Source organism: Cavia porcellus, unplaced genomic scaffold, assembly GCF_034190915.1.
Source record: "Cavia porcellus strain 051 isolate PalLab524CR breed Dunkin Hartley unplaced genomic scaffold, mCavPor4.1 scaffold_8, whole genome shotgun sequence".
Taxonomy (NCBI): Eukaryota; Metazoa; Chordata; class Mammalia; order Rodentia; family Caviidae; genus Cavia; species Cavia porcellus.
In genome coordinates, this window is record NW_026947491.1 from 47,197,059 (window position 1) to 47,218,816 (window position 21,758).

A 21,758-nucleotide genomic window follows, 5' to 3' on the forward strand; every position below is an offset into this window, starting at 1 on the left:
AATGAAAAGCCATATTAGTAGTAACACAATTATAACAGGAAACCTTAACACACCATTGACACCAAGGGACAGCTCAGCCAATCAGAAAACAGCGAAGAAATAACAGAACTGAATCACACCTGTGAATGAATGGACTTGATAGATGCATACAGAATGTTCCATCCAACAACACCAGAAGACACATTCTTCTAAACAGTACAGGGCTCATTCTCTAAAATGGACCATATATTAGCTCACAGAACATATTTAAATAAATGCAAAAGAGTTGAAATTATCCCTTCTATGTTATCAGATCATAGTGCCAAGAAATTTGAAATTAATGATAAAAGATACTGCAGAAATCCTACAAACACATGGAAACTGAATAACACACTAGAGTAATCAGTTGGTCACAGAGGAAATTAAACAACACCTACAAGCAAATGAAAATACAAATACAACTAACGGAATCTGTGGGATGCAAAGAAAACTATCCTCTGAGTAAAATTTATTGCACTGAGTTCCCATATGAGGAAAACAGAATGAATAAAAATAAACAACCTGTTGTTACACCTCAAACATCTAGGAAAAGAAGAGCAAGTCAGGCCAAATCCAAAAAAAGAGACAAAATTATAAAAATCAGACCAGAAAGTAGTGCAATAGAGACTAACAAAAGAATCCAAAGAATCAATGAATCAAAGAGTTGGTTCTTTGAAAGAATAAATAAAATAGATAACCCCTAGCCAACCTTTTTTTAAAAATGAAAGAAAAAGCTCACAAGGAATGAACAAGGCTAAATCACTACAGACTCTATAGAAATACAGATGATCACCAACACCTATTTTGAAAACCTCTACTCTCAAAGGTTTGATAACACAAAAGAAATAGACAGATTCCTAGAAGCATACGAAGTACCAAAGCTAGGTTAAGAAGATGTAAAACTGCTCTATAGCCCAATTTCTATTAATGAACTTGAAAACACAATTAAGAACTTACCTACAAAGAAGACCCCAGGCCCAGACGGATTCACTGAAGAATTCTACAAGAAGTACCAATAAGACTTAATGTCAACACTCCTCAAACTATTCAATGAAATTGAAAGTGAAGCAATCCTTCCGAAGTCATTCCTTGAAGCAAATGCTGCTCTAGTACCAAAACCTGAGAAAGACCCGACTAAAAAGGAGAATTTCAGATCAATCTCCCTAATGAACACAGATGCAAAATCCTCAATAAAATATTGGCAAATAGGATGAAACAAATCATCAAGAAGATTATACACCAAGACCAAATAGTATTTATCCCAGGCATGCAAGGATGGTTCAACACACATACATCAATAAATGTAATCTATCATATCAATAAAACCTAAAGTAAGAATCACATGATCATTTCTATGGATGCAGAAAAAACTTTTGATAAGGCCTAACATTCATTTATGGTAAGAACCTTACCGAAAATTGGAATAGAAGGTCTTTACCTCAATATAATAAAGGCCATCTATGACAAACCAACAGCTAGTATCATACTAAATGGTCAAATATTGAAGATCTTTACTTTAAAATCAGGCAAAAATGACAAGGATATCCCTTATCACCACTCCTATTTAATATAGTACTGGAAATACTAGCCAGAGCAATTAAGACAAGAGAGAGAAATAAAAGGGGGTAAATATAGGAAAAAAAGAAGTTAAAGTATCATTATTTGCAGATGATATGATACTCTACATCCAAGACCCCTAAAACTCCATTAAAAGACTCATATATAATAAGTAAATTTAGCAATGTAGCTGGATACAAAATCAATACTCAAAAATCAATAGCATTCCTATACACTAACAACAAGATCACAGAGAGAGAGAAATAAGCAAAATCACAAACTTCACACTAGCAACGAAAAAAAAAAAAGAAAGATTTAGGAATTACTCTAATGAAAGAAGTGAAAGACCTACGCAAGGAAAATTATAATACACTGAAAAAAGAAATTGAAGAGGATCTCAGAAAGCAGAAAGACATCCCTTCCCCATGGATAGGAAGAATATGTGTTGTGAAAATGGCCATTCTCCCAAAACTGTAATACAGATTCAATGCAATCCCAATAAAAATACCATCAATATACTTCATAGATCTAGAGAAATTGCTCCTAAAATTCCGCTGGGGCAAGAAGAGATCTAGAATAGCAAAGACAGTTCTAAGTAACAAAGGCAAGGCAGGAGGCATCACAATCCCTGACTTAAAGTTATACTACAAAGCAACTGTAGTAAAATCAACATGGTTTTGAAATCAAAACAGAGCTGAAAATCAGTGGAATGGATTAGAAGATACAACCACAGCTACAAACACATGTTTTTGTAGCTTTTCATGTTTGTATATTATTGCATTTTATTATATGTGATAATATAAACAAAAACTTTTATAGACAAGGAGATTATATCAATCGCCTTATCTTTGATAAAGGGGCCGAACATATTCACTGGAAGGAGGACGGTCTGTTTAATAAATGGTGTTGGACAACCTTGCTCTCCATATGCCGAAAACTAAGACTAGACCCATGCCTATCACCATGTACCAAATTAAAATCTAAATGGATCAAAGATCTGAATATTAAAACAGAAACACTGAATCTATTGGAAGACAAATTGGGTAAAAACCTTGAAGACATAGGAGTAGGTAGAGAATTCATGAACAGGACTCAAACCACATGAAAAATACTTCCCGGAATCAATATCTAGGATCACGTCTTATTAAAAAGTTTCTGCATGTCAAAAGAAATGTCCAGCATAGTGAAAAGAAAACCCATAAACTGGGAAAAAATCTTAGTGATCTGTTCCTCTGACAAAGGACTTCTGTCTAAAATATATACAGAATTTTTAAAAAATCAGACCCCCAAAATTCAAAGATCCAATCCAAAAATGGGTATGAATACACAAGATGAATACACAATCCTCAGATGAAGACATACAAATGGCAAATAGATACATGAAAAATTATTCATCATAATTATTCATTATAGAAATGCAAATGAAAACCACACTGAGATTTCATCTCACTCCTGAAAGAATGACCAGGATCAAGAAAACCACCAACAACACATGCTGGAGAGGCTGTGGGGAAAAAGGAACTCTCCTTCACTGTTGGTGGGAGTGTAGACTGGTACAACCATCATGGAGGTCAGTCTAGAGATTTCTCAAAAAGCTGGGACTGGAAGTCCCATTTGTTCCAGCTATTCCACTTCTAGGCATATTCCCAGAAGAACTGAATGCATTGTACCACAATGATATATGTGCACCTATGTTTATAGCAGCAAAATTTGTTATTGCCAGATCTTGGCAACAACCCAAGTGTCCATCAACTGAGAAAAGGATAAAAAAGTTGTGGTATTTTATACAAATTTTTATACAATGGAGTACTCAGCTATAAAGAAGGGTCACACTGAGATATTTATAAATAAATGGGCGCAGCTTGAGACCATACTCATAAGTGAAATAAATCAAACTCACATGTGAATACCGGTTTCCCTAGTGTAAGAAATTATTCACATATATAAAAGTATGTGTTAATCATGATTCCCCATTATATTGTTTTGAAGCCTTATAATGTTTTCATTTGTTAACTGTAATGGTTTTATTCTGGGATGTTTGATTTTATTTTCTGTGATGGTATGAACAGCTATTTTAGAGAAAACAAGAAATCATAATGGCTTGTGATGATTTAATATCATCTTGTTTTGAAGTCCCATCAAGCTTTTGTTTTTCTGTCTCTATTAGTCTGTTCATGTTCGTATATTATTGCATTTTATTATATGTAATAGTATAAACAAAAACTTTTATAGACAAGGAGATTATATCAAAAAATTTTTCATTTTCTGTTAGTTGGTTCTAAATACCCTGTAATACTGTCATTCCCTAGAATGGCTTTACATTGTCTTTATATGTTTGATGCTACAGAATACAAAGTTATACTCAAATATTTCAAGGAAAGAGACACTATTGTAACTATTGTTATGTGGGGATATCTTTTGTTGAAACACTGTGTTGCTTAAATAGTTATGTCCGGACCTGTGCTGTTGTGTTTTTATGTCCTCTTTTATTTCAATCTCTTTTTAAAATTATTTATTTATTTTTAATTAATGGAAAAATGAATAAAACATAGCAGGATATATTATAGTAACCCACTTTGATTTCCTATTAACCTGATTTGGAGCCCTTTATTGCTCTGACTAACTTGTTTTGACTGATTTTACTCTATTCTGTTTTGCTTGATAGTATCAAGTTTGAGGGTATAGGCAACTGCTTTGAAGACAGTAAGATTCACTATGATGCCATTCTGGTTTGACTATTAGCTTCTTTTGAAGTCCTGTAACATCTCCACTGTTTTGGTTTTATTGGTTTTGTTCTTTACTGTTTTGTTCAATTGTATTATAGCTGATGATATAGACAATTCTTTTTAAGATAGCAAGAGGCATTATGGTAACCATTGTTGATTACCTTATATTCTGTTTTAACATCATGTACTATGTCTATCCTTTTGATCTGACTGACTCTTTTTTGTTATGTCACATTTGCTTTTTAGTCTCTTCAAAACAAGTAATAAGAACTGTGGTAGTAATAAAAACCACAATGTATAATTGTTATTGTAAAAAAGAAAGGAAAAGAAATTGCTCTAAAGGATATAACTGCAGGTATATTTAAGTGTATAAGATAGATAACCATATTACTGAGTTTTTGTTGGATCATTGAAGACAACTGTTTGCAGTCTCACTGTTTGAATGTCCACTTTATATGTTTGAATTTTGTAACCTGAACAACTCTTTCTAAGATCACAATATGTAATCAATTATCTAGTGTTTTCCTACTGTTTATTTTTAAAAATTCTGTATTACTTATACCCTTTTTATCTCCTTAAATAAAATAAAAAAAATAATATGCTACCTGGCATCCAGCACCAATGCATTCCTTCTCAATAGAAGGATCCTGAGTTTCATTTAACCAGAAATATTTCAATCAGTGCTCTAATTTCCAGACATCAACATCATCTCCAACATAGTTTACAGTGTATAGGGGCTGACTCTTAGGGTTGCCTTTCAAAACATTTCCAAATTAATGCTTAAGGATCTTAAATCACATGATGAGGCAGCATTGTAGACGGGGGCCAGCTATGACCCCATCCTCCTTTTACAAATTTCTGTCCTGGTTGATTTTTTCTCATTGCTGGGACAAGATACCTGAAGCCATAAATGAAGGAATGAAAGGCTTATGTAGCTCATGGTTGTGGACATTTCAGTTCATGCTCAGCTGTCTCTAATGCACAGTGGTATGGCACAGGGGCAACAGTTCATGGTGGTAGAAGGCAGCAAAAGCAACAAGAGAAAAAAGAGAGCAGTGCAAGACAAGATGCTTTCTGTTCCTTGGTAGGTGTAGCACTTCACACCCATAATCCCAGCACTAGACAACAAATCAACCACAGACTCTAGATTCCCCATCTCAAAAGCACACTCTCCATCACTACATGAGGGTTTGAGGGGACTGCCAGACACAAACTGTAACACCTGGTTATTTTCTAATCGTGTTGACAAAACAAACTATAGGACAATGAAAGTGCACTTATTAAGAGAGAACAAGGATTAAACTGGAAATTTCCAGAGACCTCTCATCAGGAAATGTAAATTGAAACTACAGTAAGATGTCTCACCAAATTAGAATGACTATTATAAAAAATACTGGTGAGGATGCAAAGTAAATTCTTTCTTTATTTCTTTCTTCAAAATCACTACCAAAAGTAAAACAATTTATTTGCATATTAAAATACCAAATGCAAAAGCTAGGTAATGCACCTGGTCATTTGGACTTTCATTATGAACAATAGCAGTTTAACAGCACCAAATTTAAAAAGACTTAACAACATAATAAATCATTCCTGAAATGATGATCCATCTATTTTTTCATTGCATTCCAAAATATCTTTTATTTCTAATGCAAATTAGCAATGGAAAACTTTCTCAAATATTTATTGGTAATTAACTCTTTTGAATAAAAATACTAACTTGTCTGTTTTGTGATAAAAACAGTGTGAAGTTTTTCTCTTCTCCGATATTTCTATGTCTTTAATATCTAATTATTTTCATTATCTACTTGCTATTCTACATTAGATATGCTACATTGAAATTGTATCGATATATAGATAAATTGGTTAGTATATCATAAATGCATTCTTTTATATTTCAATTTATAAATACTATTCAAATACTTTTACTGAATTAGGTTATGTTTGCTTATATTTTCTCACAATATTTGTGGTGATTACAATCAGCTATCATTTTATGCCTTTCCTTCATTTTTAATATGGTTTTAGAATTTGTCATTTGAGAAAGAAAAAAGGGAGCTATATTCAATCTTAAAAGCCAGAAAGAAGAGTGCTACACATTTAAAAACCAGAAAGAATATATTTTCCCCTTTCTCAATTTCATTCCACATTTATATTATCTTATTTAGACCTTTACTAAAAAATATAAAAACTTACTGACATTTAAGTTTGAATTGTTATGCTTCATATTATAGCCATGATTAATCAATAGAGAAAAAAGCAAAAAAGATCTTATGAAAAATGGAACTCAATTGGCTTTTAAAGGAGGAAGTGATTGGCAGGGAAACATAGTAGAACAATAAAAGGGGGTTTCAGAGAAATGTGATAGGAAAGAGGTGACAGAACCTCTTAAGTGTACTAAGGAATTGAAAATGAAACAAAAGTTTATGAAAAAGAATAAAGCAAGCATAAAGGGAATGCATTTGGATGCAATTAGAATAAACTAAGAATCACATAGAAAACAAGAGCAATGTACTAAAATTCTGATATAAATTTTGACATGAAATAAATACACATTTGACTTCAAAAAGTAAAGAGCCTGATGAAAATGAGAACAAGATGCAATATAAAGTATCTATGAGGAGTTTTATCTGACAGTATTTTACAAAGAAAAACATGAACTGTGAGAAACTAGCAAAATATTTTTGTAAATTTTTTATCATTTTCATTTGATTCATCAAGATTTCTTTGTATAATATCTAATGAGATAGACAATTCTTTTTAAGGAAACAAGAGACAACATTGATAACCATTGTTGATAACCTTGTACTCTGTTCTACATCATGTGCTATGACTATCCTTGGTTTTGACTGACAGCTTTGTTTTGCCATATTTGACTTTATTCTCTCCCCCCCAAAAAAAAGTAAGAAGAACTAAGGAGTAATAAAATTCAAAATGTGTAAATTTGGTTGTAAAAAAGAGAGGGGAAAAAAAGAGCTCTAACGGATATAACAGCAAGTGTGTTTGGGGGTGTTAAATGGCTGACTATATTAATGTTTTTGGATCATTGAATGCAGCTGTTTGCAGTCCCTCTGTTTGAATGTCCACTTTGTATTCTTTGATACTGTGATTTGAACAACTATTTCCAAGATGATAATATGTAATCTATTAACAGGTGATTTCTTACTGTTATGTTTTTTTTTGTAGTTCTGTATTACATGTACCCTTACACTGCTTTGTTTTGTTTTGTGTTTTTCTCTTTTTCCTCTTAAATAAAATTTAAAAAAAAAAAGATACGCAATTCTATTCATAAAGCCACTGGAAGCTTGTTTCACTTGCTTGTTCTGCAACACATTTAACAAGGATACAACTGAAGTCTCAAGAATGGAAATTCCTTTATTTATAATAACCTGCTCCTTTGCTGATGAAGATGAAGCTTCCATAGGTGATAGAAATCAAGTCATGTGGGATAAGCAAATGGACAAGGCCTTTTTCCTTTGCTGTGCAGAGGAAATCTCAGAATTGCCCTGATGATTAGTATGTAGGACAGAATCACACAGATCAGGGTCATAACAAGTACAAATACTGCTCCAAGTAGAGCCATATCTATCTGCTCTATCACCCAGGTGTCTGAGCATGAGATTTTTAGGAAGGGGCTTACATCACAGCTAAAATGATCAATGGCATTGGAATCACAGAATTCAAGCTTGAGGATGGATCAAGCTAAGGGGTGGGACTGTAATCACCAAGACACATCCCAGTAAGAGGAGACTAATAAGGTATGCACTTTGTTCATGATAGTCATGTAGTGAAGAGGTTTAGAGATAGCCACATAATTATCATAGGACATGGCTGCCAGGAAAAAAAATTCTACTGCTCCCAAGAGAATAAAAAAGAACATTTAACACATGCAAGCACTGCGCTTGACAGTATTGTCCCTAATTGATAAACTGTATAGGAATCCAGGATTCTGTACAGAGGTAAAACAAATTTCTAAGAAAGAAAAATTTCTCAGCAAAAAGTACATAGGGCTTTTAAGGTGGAGGTCCACCAGTGTGAGGGTAATTATAGTCAGATTCCCAGTTATGCTCAATATGTAAGTGAGAAATAGAAAGACAAAAACCAGAACTTGAAGTTGTGGGTCATCATCCAGCCTCTGCAAAATGAAAGCTGTTATTTCTGTGTGATTTCTTATTGACTCTTGATATTTAGCTTCGCGTAAAAATCAGCATTTTTGGAAATGGTAGATATTCAAACTGTAACAAAATCTGTGCAAGTAGAAGTCATGATAACCAGCCTATATTTATTTTTTCCTTTATATCATAATCATTATTGCAACTACTGCAATAACCTTACTGAATTTCACATGCATAAGCTCTGCAGTTTTTCTTAGGATGTCATGCTATTTTAAGCAAATCCAACTTTTTATTTAATCTTTTTGTGTGTGTGTCTCAGAATTTACAAATGTACTACATTGTGTTTCAGCATATGAATTGGATTTCTTGTAGGTTATAAAGCTGATGTCCCTTCAGTGGTAATTAAAATTCTTTACCAAAGACCAATTCTGAATGTAGGATATATTCAGGAATTTAAAAACATTAATTGCTTCCATTACTTGCATTTGAGGATTCATCTTAGTGTATGATGCATTTCCTGAAAAATAACATGAGCAATGACAAATATTTTATCCTAATACAATATAGTTCTTTTTGGAATGGTTTGAGGTACAGTTATACTATGTACAGTGTGATAAAATTTATTGCTGAAGACACTGTAGGTTAGTTTCATACAGATTTGTGTTATATTCAGTTATTTGACTGGAGCACTTGAAAGCTCAAAAACCTAATCTGAATTTACAAATATTAAATACTGTTTTCTAAAATTTATTTTCATGAGTGTTTAAAATCGGTGCAGGTTGAGTTTTAGCATTTTGTACATGTGAAAAACACACTTTCATTGTTTTCACCAATTTTTTTCACCTTTCTGCTCTCTTTTCCCCTTTCTTTTATTCAGTTCTTATTATCTAATGGTATCTTTTCTACTTTCATTTCTACTCATACTTTTATATTTTTTAGGTTCCACACAAAAGGAAAAGCAATATTTAACTTTCTGAGTCTATTTTTTATTTCCCTTAGTGTACTGATCTCATCTATATGCTGACAAGAACATATTTAATTCTTTATCATTGAATAATATTGTGCTGTGTACATACACCACACCTTTTAATGTTTTCAGCACATTCTGGAAATTAATGTCTCCTCACTTTAACCCCATCTAGTTAGAATTTAATTATCACTGTTGCAGAGTACATTTTCAATTCCTTGAAATTTTTCTGAAATCTAACAGAATTTCATTTCTATCCAACGGGACATTGCAGTTTTACCTTGACTGGAATTGCCACAGCATTTTAAAAAAAGAGCCAAGAATCTTTTAAAAGAATTATTGGAACCCCAATTGTCCTCCTAGATTTATATATTTACTTTTTTTGTTGTTGTTGTTGTTCTTTTGCCTTATCTGGTCTCTAATTGTATGTTAAATGTTGATACTCCTCAGTGTCATAACCTCAGACTTCTTGTTTTCTGTATTTTATTATCCTTCCTCCATATTCTCCACGGTACATTAAACCTAGCTCCAGTGATTATAAGTTGTATCCACAACATATCTGTTTCCTATAAAACATAGCTAAGCATGAAAGTCATTCCTTTTTGTCTGAAGAAGATTTATTCTGGGCTCTTAAGTAGATGCCAGAATCTGCCACTAGTCCACAAATTCAAATTCAATACTTTGCTGATGCATCAATTTCTTCACCTTCTAAGTGAAAACATTTTCCCCTCCCATTCATTTCTTCTTCTGGTATTATTTCTTGATATCGTAACCTCTTATATAACCTACACCACTCTTCAGGGAAACTATATTTTTTTTTTTATTTTTTCATTATGTTACATGAAAGCTCCTTACCTTACTTCATAAGTTGCTTTGAAGTTCACAAACATTGAACATCTGTTAATTCTTCATTGTATATCAGCACTCTCCTCTGAAAACTGAAATATTTTGACTGATAAAGCCTAGTAGTCTTTCAGGGTTTCCTTAACTTTTAGTTCTTTAATGACATCTGTATTTATCCAGGCAGAAAATGTAAAACTATGCTCCTATATCCTTTCAAATATCCATAAATTATATCACATAATAATTATGTTATACATTGCCATTACATGTATTCCATATTATAAGCATCTCTAAAGTAGATATGTTGATGGGAAAGTTTACTTTACACTTACAGTATTTAAAAGAACACATTTATTTGGCTCAGAGTTTCAAGATTTCAAAAGTTTTAGACCATAGCTTTTAAGATACGTTTCATAAGTAACTATGAATTACTGCCTGTGTGTGACCACATACACATGCATAAAGGTACCCTGGACTTGGTGTCAGTATTTCAAAACACTGTTGAGTAGTTTAAAACAATGCTCACTACAATTTTCATTATTAATAAGATAAAATAAGCTTAGGAAAACTCCAGAGAAATACACAAAAGTTACCTTTACTTTTATTTGTAAAAATAAACTAGTAGCAATTCTTCTATCTTCATTGGAGTACTTATCTTTGTCATTTTTCATGATTTTGGTTGGCAACTCCTTGGTTGGGTGCATTAAGAATAACGTGTCTTGTATTGGATCAAGATTTCTAAATTTCATCCATTTTTCTTGAGTTCTAGTCTCCCATTATATTTTTGTATCTTTACAGATCACCAACTTGTAAACAATTTTTGGAGCATTTTATTCACAACATTAAGAAAATCCATTGTGAGGAAGGAAAGCAAAATAATTTTCTTTGGATTCAGAAAGTAAGATGCTCTGTATTTTTTTCTGAGAAAAGAGTTAGTTAATGTTTCAACTCCAAAAGTCGTGGTGTTTATGTTTTCCATTCTAGATACCTAGAAATACATGCATGAATAAAGTACTCTTAGATTTGAACATCACACTAGTCACCCTTTAGGAAGAACATGAGTAATTAGCTTCAGGAAGAAAAATAAGGAAGCCTCAGGAGAGAGGTTATCCTTTGAGACAGTGAGAAAGAAAACTAGTACCACAAAGAGGTTAAGTGCTCCTCCATATGGGAAAATTAGCACAAAGTCGAATCAATTCTGTGGTGTATATCCTAAGAATATAATATATTTTTAATATTAAAAGAATTAATATTAAAAGATTAAACCTTCACAATGGAAAAAATGGAAAAGCAGTCTTATATATGAAAATTCATAATAACCAATATTTCTATGGACACTAGTTTATTGCAAAGTCGATTCATATTGCATTCCTCACTGCAAAAGTTATATAGATTCCAAGAACAAGAGACATGTAGAAGTGAGACATATTATTTATTCTCTGTAGAGAAAATGCCTTATGATAACATTACTACATGGGTGACTTTAAGAACATTTCATATAATGGAGAATCACCATTTTATTGGAATTTCCTTAGAAATGTCTGGCCCTAAGGTTTTAAACAAGTATATATGAAACAATTCAACTTGTGCAGCTGGCTTGAGTCAGCATGATTGTTGGAAGAGCATAAAAGAACAGGAGGGAAGGATTTCTGCTGGTCTTCTTTGGAAGGGATTCCTTGTGACTGCTTTTCTTCAGGAGAGATTTTGTCCTTATTTTTCTAAGGAGCTGTGGCTTCTTTCTACCTGTGGGCTTCAGTGCTCGTCTTCATCTTGGACTTTGTCTCCTGGCTTCCATTGCAGATCCCTCAGGTTTCTGGTTTAGTTTCTTACCATTTTGGAGCAGACCCCACATTATTCTTTTCTGAAGATTAACTTGATTATGAGTTTTTTAGTGCCTCTACATAAAGTTTAGTAGTATTTCTCCTAGCTCTATGAAGAACATCACTAATATTTTCATACAGATAATTTTGAATCTGTTGATCCCTTCAGGAAGTATGAATTTTGATTCTTTTCTTGGAAACTGTGTGTCTTCCCACTATTTAGTACCCTTCTCAATATTCTCATTAGTGATTTTTAATTTTCCTTAAGAAATAATTCACATCTTTGGTTAACATTCTTTAATAATTCTACCTTTTGCTTTATATTTTTATAAAATGACTGATTTGATTTATATTAATTGACTCATTATATAGTAATTCTACCAATAGTTGGTTTTGTTTTACTGAATTAATTTATTGGTTCCAATAGCTTTTGGTTGAAATTTGAGTTTAAAACCTATGGTGTTTTCTCTATATACGTTCTTTACAAAAGTACAAAGTAAAAATATGACCTCTGGTTTCCTAACTGGATAAACTTTATATCTCTTTTGCTAATTTTTCTTGTTGATATTTTTAGTACTCTTTTTATATGACAGTAGGCATTATTTTACACTCTGGGCTTAAAAGAGACTCCCAGCTTTTCTCACATCCAATATCCGTTTAGCTAGTGTTTTGTTACATACTATGATTTTATTGAATTACATTCATATTACGTGTAATTTATATAATGAAGTGATGTTATATTTTATTTAGATCTTTTCATATGATTAGGTGGCTTTATTCTTTCATTCTGTTCATGTGGCATATTACGTTTATTGATTTATGTACATAGAATCATTCTTTTATTTTAAAATGAAAAATAAAAACATACAATATTTCAAAACTAAAAGGAGATTTACAATGATTATTATGCTGTGTATTGTTAATTTCAAATCAGTTGTTTCAATTACAAGATATTGGCATGAGAAAAATGATCAAACAAAGAAACAATGGAAGCACAAACTATTCTTTTTGATGAAATAATATAGTTGTATACTTATTTATCTTGTTCTTATCTTATTTTTTCCCCTTTTTTCTTTTCTCCTGTCGCTTCCCTCAGCTGTTCTTTCCTTTTGAGCAGTTTCTTTCCCTATTGTTTTCATAATATGTATTTTATAATTTGGAACACATTTACTCTTGTAGATTTCTGCTGTAAGGAGACAAATTTTTACACATGTGAGTCTGATTTATTTCACGTATGAGTATGTTCTGAATTTGGATTCATTCAGGTATAAAAGCCTCAAATATATCCGTCTTTATAGCTAAGTAGCACTCTATTATATAAAATACCACATTTTCAATCCATTCTGTGGTTTATGGACATTTAGGTCATATCCAAGAGTTAGCTATTATTAATTGTGCTGTTCTAAAAATGGGTACACAATATGTCACTCTGGTATGAAGTCTTCAGTTTTTCTGAGAAGATATTCAGTTGGCGAAAAGCTGGGTGTGGGACCTCCAACCCTAGGTACTTGAGGAATCTCCACACTGATTTCCACAGTAGTTGTACAAGACTGCACTACCACAAACAGTGAGAAAGGTTTATTTTTCCCTACAGCCTACTCAGCATTTATTATTGGTTGATTTCATGGTGAAAGCCATTTTTGCTAGAGTGAGATGGAATCTCAGTGTGATTTTCATTTGCATTTTTCAAATAACCAGTGAAGTTCAATTATTTTTCATCTATTTACTTTCATTTTTTAATCTGAGAAGTGTGTATTCACATAAGATGCCCATTTTATACCTGAGAGCCTGATATTTTTCAATCATTTATATATTCCAGATATAAGTCCTTGATGAGGAATAGTTAGCTAATTTTTTTCCCAACCTGTGGGTTTTCTTTTCATTCTGTTGGTGATTTTTTTTGATGCGAATAATCTTTTTTGATAAAATAAGACATCAGTTCTTGTTTCTTTGAAGTAATTCCATACAGGTTGCATTTTCTTCATGAAATCCTAGTCTATCACTACATTTACAAAATTGCTACCTACCTTGTCTTCCAGTATAGCATTTCTTTTTTTTAATATTTAGAAATATGATCCATTTTGATGTTAGTATAGTAAATGGTGTTAGACATGTGTATAGTTTTGGTCTTTAGCATATTAAAATTGGTTTTTCCAGCACCATTTATTAGAAAGGCATCTTTTTTAAAAATTTTATTTAAAGAAAAACTGAACAAAACAGAAAATAGGTAGAAATAATGCATATGTTCAGAGAAAAAAATAAACAGTAAGAAATCACTAGTTGATGTTTACATATTGTCGTTTTACAAACAGTTGTTCAAGATACAAAAATGGAACATGTAAAGTGGGAATTCAAACAATGAGACTGCAAACTGTTCTGTTCAACTGTCCAACAAAAATTTAGTAATATGGTTGTCAATCCTATACACTTAAACATACATGCAGTTAACCATATCTTCATTTATGTTTAAACAAACTAAAGCAGGTTAAAATCATTCCGAACAAAGAATAATAGTATTGCTGGATTGAACATCATGACACTCCGTGATCAGTACTGGGTACTGTAGTGTCTTTTTTAAAATTTAATTTAAAGAAAGACTAAACAAAACAGAAAATGGGTAGAAATAATACATAATTTCAAAGAAAAAATACAGTAAGAAATCACTAGTTGATGATTACAGATTGTGTTCTTACAAATAGTTATTCAAGATACTAAAGTGGAGCATATAGAGTGGGGATTCTAACAGTGAGATTGCAACCAGCTCTGTTCAACTATCCAACTAAAATTTAGAAATATGGTTATCAACCCTATACACTTAAACATACATGCAGCTATCCATGTCTTCAATTATGTTGAGATTGAATACGCCCAAGCAGGCTAATATCTGAACAAAGAATAATACCATTACCGGATTTCACATTATGACACTCCAGGATCAGCCCTGGGTATCTCAGTGTCTCTTTTTCTTCAAAGTATCTTTTCATTTCATCATGTGTCTTATGATTAGTTCTCATAAATTGTTTATAGATTCTACACATGCATAAGTTTTAACATGTATTTCTATCCGTTCTATATTAGAGGGAGAAACAAAACAAAGCAAGACAAAACAGAACATATTCCTATAAATGCATGAAATGAAATAAACATATAAGACCATTGTACAGAGGGTTGTACTATGTTGCCTGTGTTGTTGTGTCTTGTATTTTCCAACAGAATTGGCTATATCATCAGACGTAGTGTAATTGAATATATCAGTACATAACAGTATTAATAAAAACACAACTTTGTATATAGTGTAGAACTTCAAAAATCTGCAGTTATCAAACCAGACTGTGTATCGTAGAGTCTTGTCATCTTCAGTGTAGTTGCCTATACTCTCAGACTTGATACTATCAATCACATCAATTTTGAATAAAACCTCTGCCTCATTTCTGCTATTCTCTCTCTTTTTTTTCCATCAGTTTTCTGCTTTTCTTCTTCATTCTGTTTTCTGCTCCATTCATTGAGGCCTCTCTGCCACTATTCCTGTAAAGCTAGAACTTTTCTCTCTCTCTAGAATGCCCTGCAGTATTTTCTGTAGAGTTGGATTTTCTGTAGAGTTGGTTGGGTTTTCCCAAGTTCCTCTTTGTCTTGGGAGCATCTTGTTTCTCCATTAAATTCTAGAGACAGTTTAGCAGGATATATCTATCTTTCTTCCGGTGAACATTTTTGGTATCTTTGATGAAGATGAGAATATTGTGTTTGTACTTGTGTCTGCTTCTTATAATCTGTAACACTGCTCCTCTGGTCTTTTTTTTATAGGGAACCATGCAGATTTTGTCGCAGTATTTTTGCATATTATGCTCACAACCTTGCCTTTGCAGCCTAGCAAGGCTGTTGCTATTGTAGGTCAATTCAGTTCTCAATTGTTTTTAACGAATGTTTTTTCTAGATACATGAAGTACACTAATACATATTTTGATCACTATTGTATTCAATGTGTATAACTTTAGGGAGATATGGTCATTTTTTATCTATCCACAAGCAAGGAATGTCTTTGCATTTTCTGACATCATCTTCAGTCATTTAAAAAGCACTATAGTTTTCAATATATAGAACATTTTATCCTTTGTTAGGTTGCTTCAAAAGTATTTCATTTTTGGGATGCTACTGTGAAAGGTATTATTTCATTAGTTTGTCTAAGTGTGATTGTTGTTGTGTACAGAAATGTTATTCAGTTTCGAGGGTTGATTTTATCTAGCTACCCTACTGAGTTTAGTTATTAATTCTAGCACTCTTTTGATGGAGTTTTTGCAGCTCTTTTTGTAGAGTATCTTGTCATCTTCAAATATTAATATGTTAAATTCTTTGTTTCCTAACCTTGTTCCCTTTATTTCCAGAACGGTGCAGAATAGGAGTGGTGATAGTAGACATCTTTGTCTTATTTCTGATTTTCAGTGAAAGCTATTCTCTTTTAGTTGATTTAGTATGATGTTGGCCATCAGTTTTTCATAGATGGCTTTTATCAGATTAAGCAAAAGACCATCTATTTTGATATCTGTAGAGTTTGTATTACGTCCATGTGCTGGACTTTCTCAAAACCTTTTTCTGCATCTATTTAGATGATAATGTGATTTTTGTCTTTGGCTCTGTTGAAGTGGCATATTAGGCTTAGTGATTTGTGTATGTTGAGCCATATCTGTATCTGGGGTGAATCCACTTGGCCATTGCATATAATCTTCTTCATTTGCTGTGCTCTCTTTGTTGTATTTTATTGCTGTATTTTTACACCTATGTTCATTGGGGAAGTGCATCTGTAGTTTTTCTTTTTGTTTGTTTCTTTCTATGGTTTTTATATACTTGTAATACTTATCTCCAGGAATGAGGTAGGGAAAATTGATTCCTTTTCATTTATTTAAAGAGTTTGAAGTTTTTTGGCATGAAATCTTCCCTAACTTCCTTATAGAATTCAATTGTGAAACTATCAAGACCTAGACATGTCTTTCTTGGAAAGTTTTTAATTATATTTTCATGTTTAATAACTGATATTGAGTTGCTCAACATTTTTAAAATCTCTTAATTCAGCTTTGGTATTTCATAAGTTTTAAGAAATCGTTCTATTTCTTTAGTGTTTTCCAGCCTATTTGAGTAAGATTTTTGAAATAGCATTCATAATTTTCTGAATTTTCACAGGATCTTTAAGGATTTAATAATTTTTATTCTTCATTGCATGAATTTTTTTTTGGTCTTTTATCATTTTTATCGATACCAGGGATTGAACTCATGACTGCCTGCTTGTAAGGCAGGCACTTTTGTCGCTGAGCTAAATCCCCAGCCCCTCATTGCATGAATTTTTAATTTTTCTTTCCTTTTCTTGATAAAATTCTCTATGTATTTATCAATTTTGTGTGTTTTTTCAAAGAACCAATTATTGAATTCATTAATTCTTGGTATTATTTTCTTGGTCTCAATTTCATTAATTTTTGCTCTGATATTTATAATGTCTTACCTTTTGTGAGCTTTGATCTTGACTTGCTTTTTTTGTAGAAGCTTCAGAAGCAGAATTATGTGGTTTATTTTTTTTCTCATACTGTTTTCTGATGTTAGAATTCACTGCTATAAACTTCCCTCTTAAGATTTCTTTCATTGTGTCCCACAGGTCTTATATGTTTATCTGCATTTTGATTGGATTGTAGATATTAATAATTTTTTATTTAATTTTATCTGTGACACACTTGTTGTTCAGGAGGGTGTTTATGTGGTTTTTGGTCAGATAATATGCATGCGATAATTTCAATTCCTTTGAAACTACTGAAGCATATTCTATGGCCTGGTATATGGTCTACACTATAGAACATCCAATGTGCAGCTGAGAATTTGTATTCTGATGTTACTGTATACAATACTTTGTAAATGTCTATTGAGATTATTTGTTCACAGGTTTCAGTTCTGTTGTTTGTAGATTTTTATCCACTTGGTATACCTGTTTGTGACAATGAGATATCAAAATCCCCCATTACAAGTATATTATTGCATATTTGATTCTTCATGACTGAATAAAATTTTGTCTCATATAGTTGAGTGCCCCCAATTTGGTATACACACACATACAGAGTCACACATATACATGACTTTTATCTCTTCCTCTTGAAATTTTTCCCTAACATGAATGTAGTGACAATTTTTATCTCTTTAGATTATTTTTTATTTGAAGTTCACATTGTCTGCTAACAGATAGGTGATCCTACTTTTTTTCGGTTTCCAGTTGCATACAGTTTATTTTTCCATTTTTGACATTGCATCTGTGTTTCTTTTTGAGTTCATGGTCTTTCAGTTACACAGCATATTGTTGATCTTGTGTCTTGATTGTTTCTTCCAGTGTATTTCTTTTGACTGGAAAGTTGAGACTTTTTCAATGAGGAATGTAACTGATATATATTGGCTTGTCTTTGTCTTGCTATTCTTCTGTTGTTGTTTCCCTGATTTCTCCTCTGTTTAATTGCTTGCTATGCCTTGTGAGTTTCTTTCTGTTGTTTTTCTGGGAACTGTGATCATTTTTATCTCTATCAAGAATAATTTTCAGTATTCTTTTTAGGATTGGCTTTGTGAATATGAATTTCTTCATTTGTTCTTTGTTATGAAAGTGGCTTAATCTTCCATTGATTTTTGAAACAGTTTTTCAGGGTAAATCATTCTGTTTTGGAAGTTTGTTTTTGTTTTTGTTTTTTTGTTTTTTTTTTTTTTTTCTTTCAGGACTTGAAATACTTCATTCCAAGCTATTTTTGACGGGAGGTTTTGTGTTTAGAAGTTGGCTGTGATTTTAGTGGGCTTTACTTGACAGGCAATATATCTATTTTCTCTAACAGCATTTAATATTCTATCTTTTGTGTTGAATTTCTGGGATCTTGATTATTAGAAGTTTGTCTATGGATATATTTTGATTATATCTGTTTGGAGATCTATATCCTTCACTTATTTATATGGAAGATTCTTTTCCCATGCCTGGGAAATTTTCTTCTATTAATTCTGCCACTACTTTTTAATGTCTTTTAAATCTTGCTTTTTCACTGACACCTATCTGTCTTACATGGTTTCTCTTTGCATTGTCTTCGATCGGTTGGATTGTTTTTCATGGTTCTTTGGTGTTTTTAATAGATCTTTCCTTTCATGATTTGTAGCCATGAATCTGTCTTCAAGTCTGAATGTCTGTCTCAACCTATTTTTCAGTGGTCTTGTCAAACTGTAATAGAATTTTCTAATTTCCTGGATACCTCCTAGAATCTGTTTCAAGTATTCTCTTTCTTTTATTGTTCATTTAATTTTCCCATCATTTTCATATACTCCTGTATTTTTTAAATCTATGCTTCTCAAGCTATAGTGAGCATTTTCTTCTTTAGTGTTGTCATTTCTGTTTTTACCTAAGAGTGTATTTCTGATGTGATTGTCTCTGAATCCTTGTGGATTTGTTTCTTGCTTTACTTGCTCTCTATTCAGAAACTTCAGGTGTGTATCTGTCAAGGTCTCCTATGGTCATATCTCCTGTGTTAGTTCTGGATGAGTTGGAGGTTTGAGATTCCTTTATGAGTTTTCTCAGTTTCACTTCTTGGATCATATTTCAGTCCTTTCAGTCTTTCTAGCCTCCCTTGTCTACTGCATGTGTCTTAGTCAGGGTCCTACTGTGTGTCTTTTATTCACCCAGTTGCCAGATCCCACAGTTTATGGGAGGGTCAGTCAGTTGAATTCCTCCTTCAGGCCCTGATGAGTGAGTCCTAGATTTTTCCTGGCCTAGGAATATTGACGTAAACCAACGCTTACCTCATATGTTACTGAGAATTCAGACTTCTCCAGGCTACCAGATCCACCTGTGAATGTTGTGTGTCTCATTTGGGGCCTTAATGTTTCACAGTCAACACTTTGTTTTTCAAAAAGCCAGGTAAAAATATATTAGTGGAGATAAAATTAGGCTAGCATGTAGAAGGTGAGAGAGAAGAAAGGAGCAAGTAAAAAAGGAAATATTTCAGAATGTATACAAGAAGAAAAGCAAGATAAAATAAATAAAAATCAGAAATATGACAAGAATTTTGTGACATTATTTTTATATCTCTAATAGAGAAGGTAGGAACCAAGAAGTAGAGAAGTTTAATTGGTGATTGGGGAAACTTTTATGTTGGGAACACCAATTGATAAGGTGATAGAAATTTAACATTGAAATCTCTGTACACAATTTTTGGCAGCAATTACACCTAATATGCTCATGAGGATACTATTTAATAAAAAGTCTTAATTATTTTTCACTGTTTCATATATGGAAGTAGTACACACACATACAGTCACCAAAATAGGTATACACTTGTCTATGTTTATGATGAAAGCAGCAAAATAAAATAACATAAATCAGATGAAAGAAACCACACACACACACACACACACACACACACACACACACACGTGCACAAAGATTCCAGGTAGACCACCCAGTCTGCTTCTAGTTCTCCCCCAGACAGAATTTTATTAGGTTACAGGTACATGATGTTGAGCAAGGCCAACTAAATATTTTTGTTTCTGATCCCTGATGAGACATTTTCAGATGTTCTCAAACATGGAGGAGAGAGCAGAAGTAGTCAAACTCCTGCTTGTTCATTTTGCTCTATAGGCTCTTCTTCACCCACTGGGTCCTGCCCTACAAGGGAACCTCTGAAGCTGTTGACATCTGCTCCCCCCATGCGACTGTAGAAAAGCATCTTGTTCAACTTCCTCTGACCCTACCACTTCTCTCTGTTTCTCCACAAACTCCCAATTCCATGTCATTCTTAGATTCTCTGTTCAGTCTTGAAATTCCGCAGCTCCAGGAGAATGGCAGAAGATAACTCATCTGTTTTGACCATATCAGCTTCTAGGAGGGAGCACATGTGTATGCCTAACTCGGCAGTCTTTCAGCCATGATAGGATGAATCCTGAATGAAGGCTGAGCAAAGGTGACTTGCAGGGGGCAGCATAGCCTATGGGATACCATGCTGGCACAGTACTGTGTGTTGTTTGGATGGTGGTGGGTGTGTGTGTATAGGTTACATTTCTCGTTTTATTATATAATGAAAAAAATAAGTGATGAAAAGTTTGCATGATCTGTGTACTATCCTAAGACTGTGTGGTACAGAGTTTACCAAATCAGTCAAATATCTCAAAAACATTTTCTTATCATCAGTTACACTTTCACGGTTATGTAAAACCCACGTGATAATCATACCAAAATCTTCTTTCTTTTTATACTAAGAATAGTTATTACTTTCACTTCAAAGGTTTTTCCTATGTGTAAAATTTCATAGAAGTCAATTTCTGTTTTCATAGTCTGTGAAATATTACTACTTTCTCTTGATAAGTGTTTTTCTTGTCTTTAATTCCAGGGAGGTCATCCTACCAACCCATAATGGTCTCAGAGATTATTATTTTAAGCATAGGTTCACACTATGTAGCAATATTTGGTTTACGTATTTATGTTATATTATTTATAATATAAATATTATTTATATTATTGTTTTCATTATAAAAACATACTCAAGGTGAAAATTGAGCCACATCTAGTGACTGGAATAAGACAGAGAAAAAATAAATACATATTAAATTAATTAACACATTATATCCAGTAACTACAATTATAACAGCTTATTTTATTGAAAGTCATGGTTTCTGTGAACTATTCTGGAGATGTTAGTTGAACAAAATGTTTCATGATAAGGAG

General features: G+C 32.6%; 1 pseudogene; it reads right to left on the bottom strand.

Moving 5' to 3' along the window:
- The window catches only part of LOC134477463 (olfactory receptor 6C2-like), a 47,145-nt pseudogene extending 26,315 nt beyond the window's left edge, over positions 1–20,830 (bottom strand).
- Between the last annotated feature and the right edge of the window lie 928 nt (positions 20,831–21,758).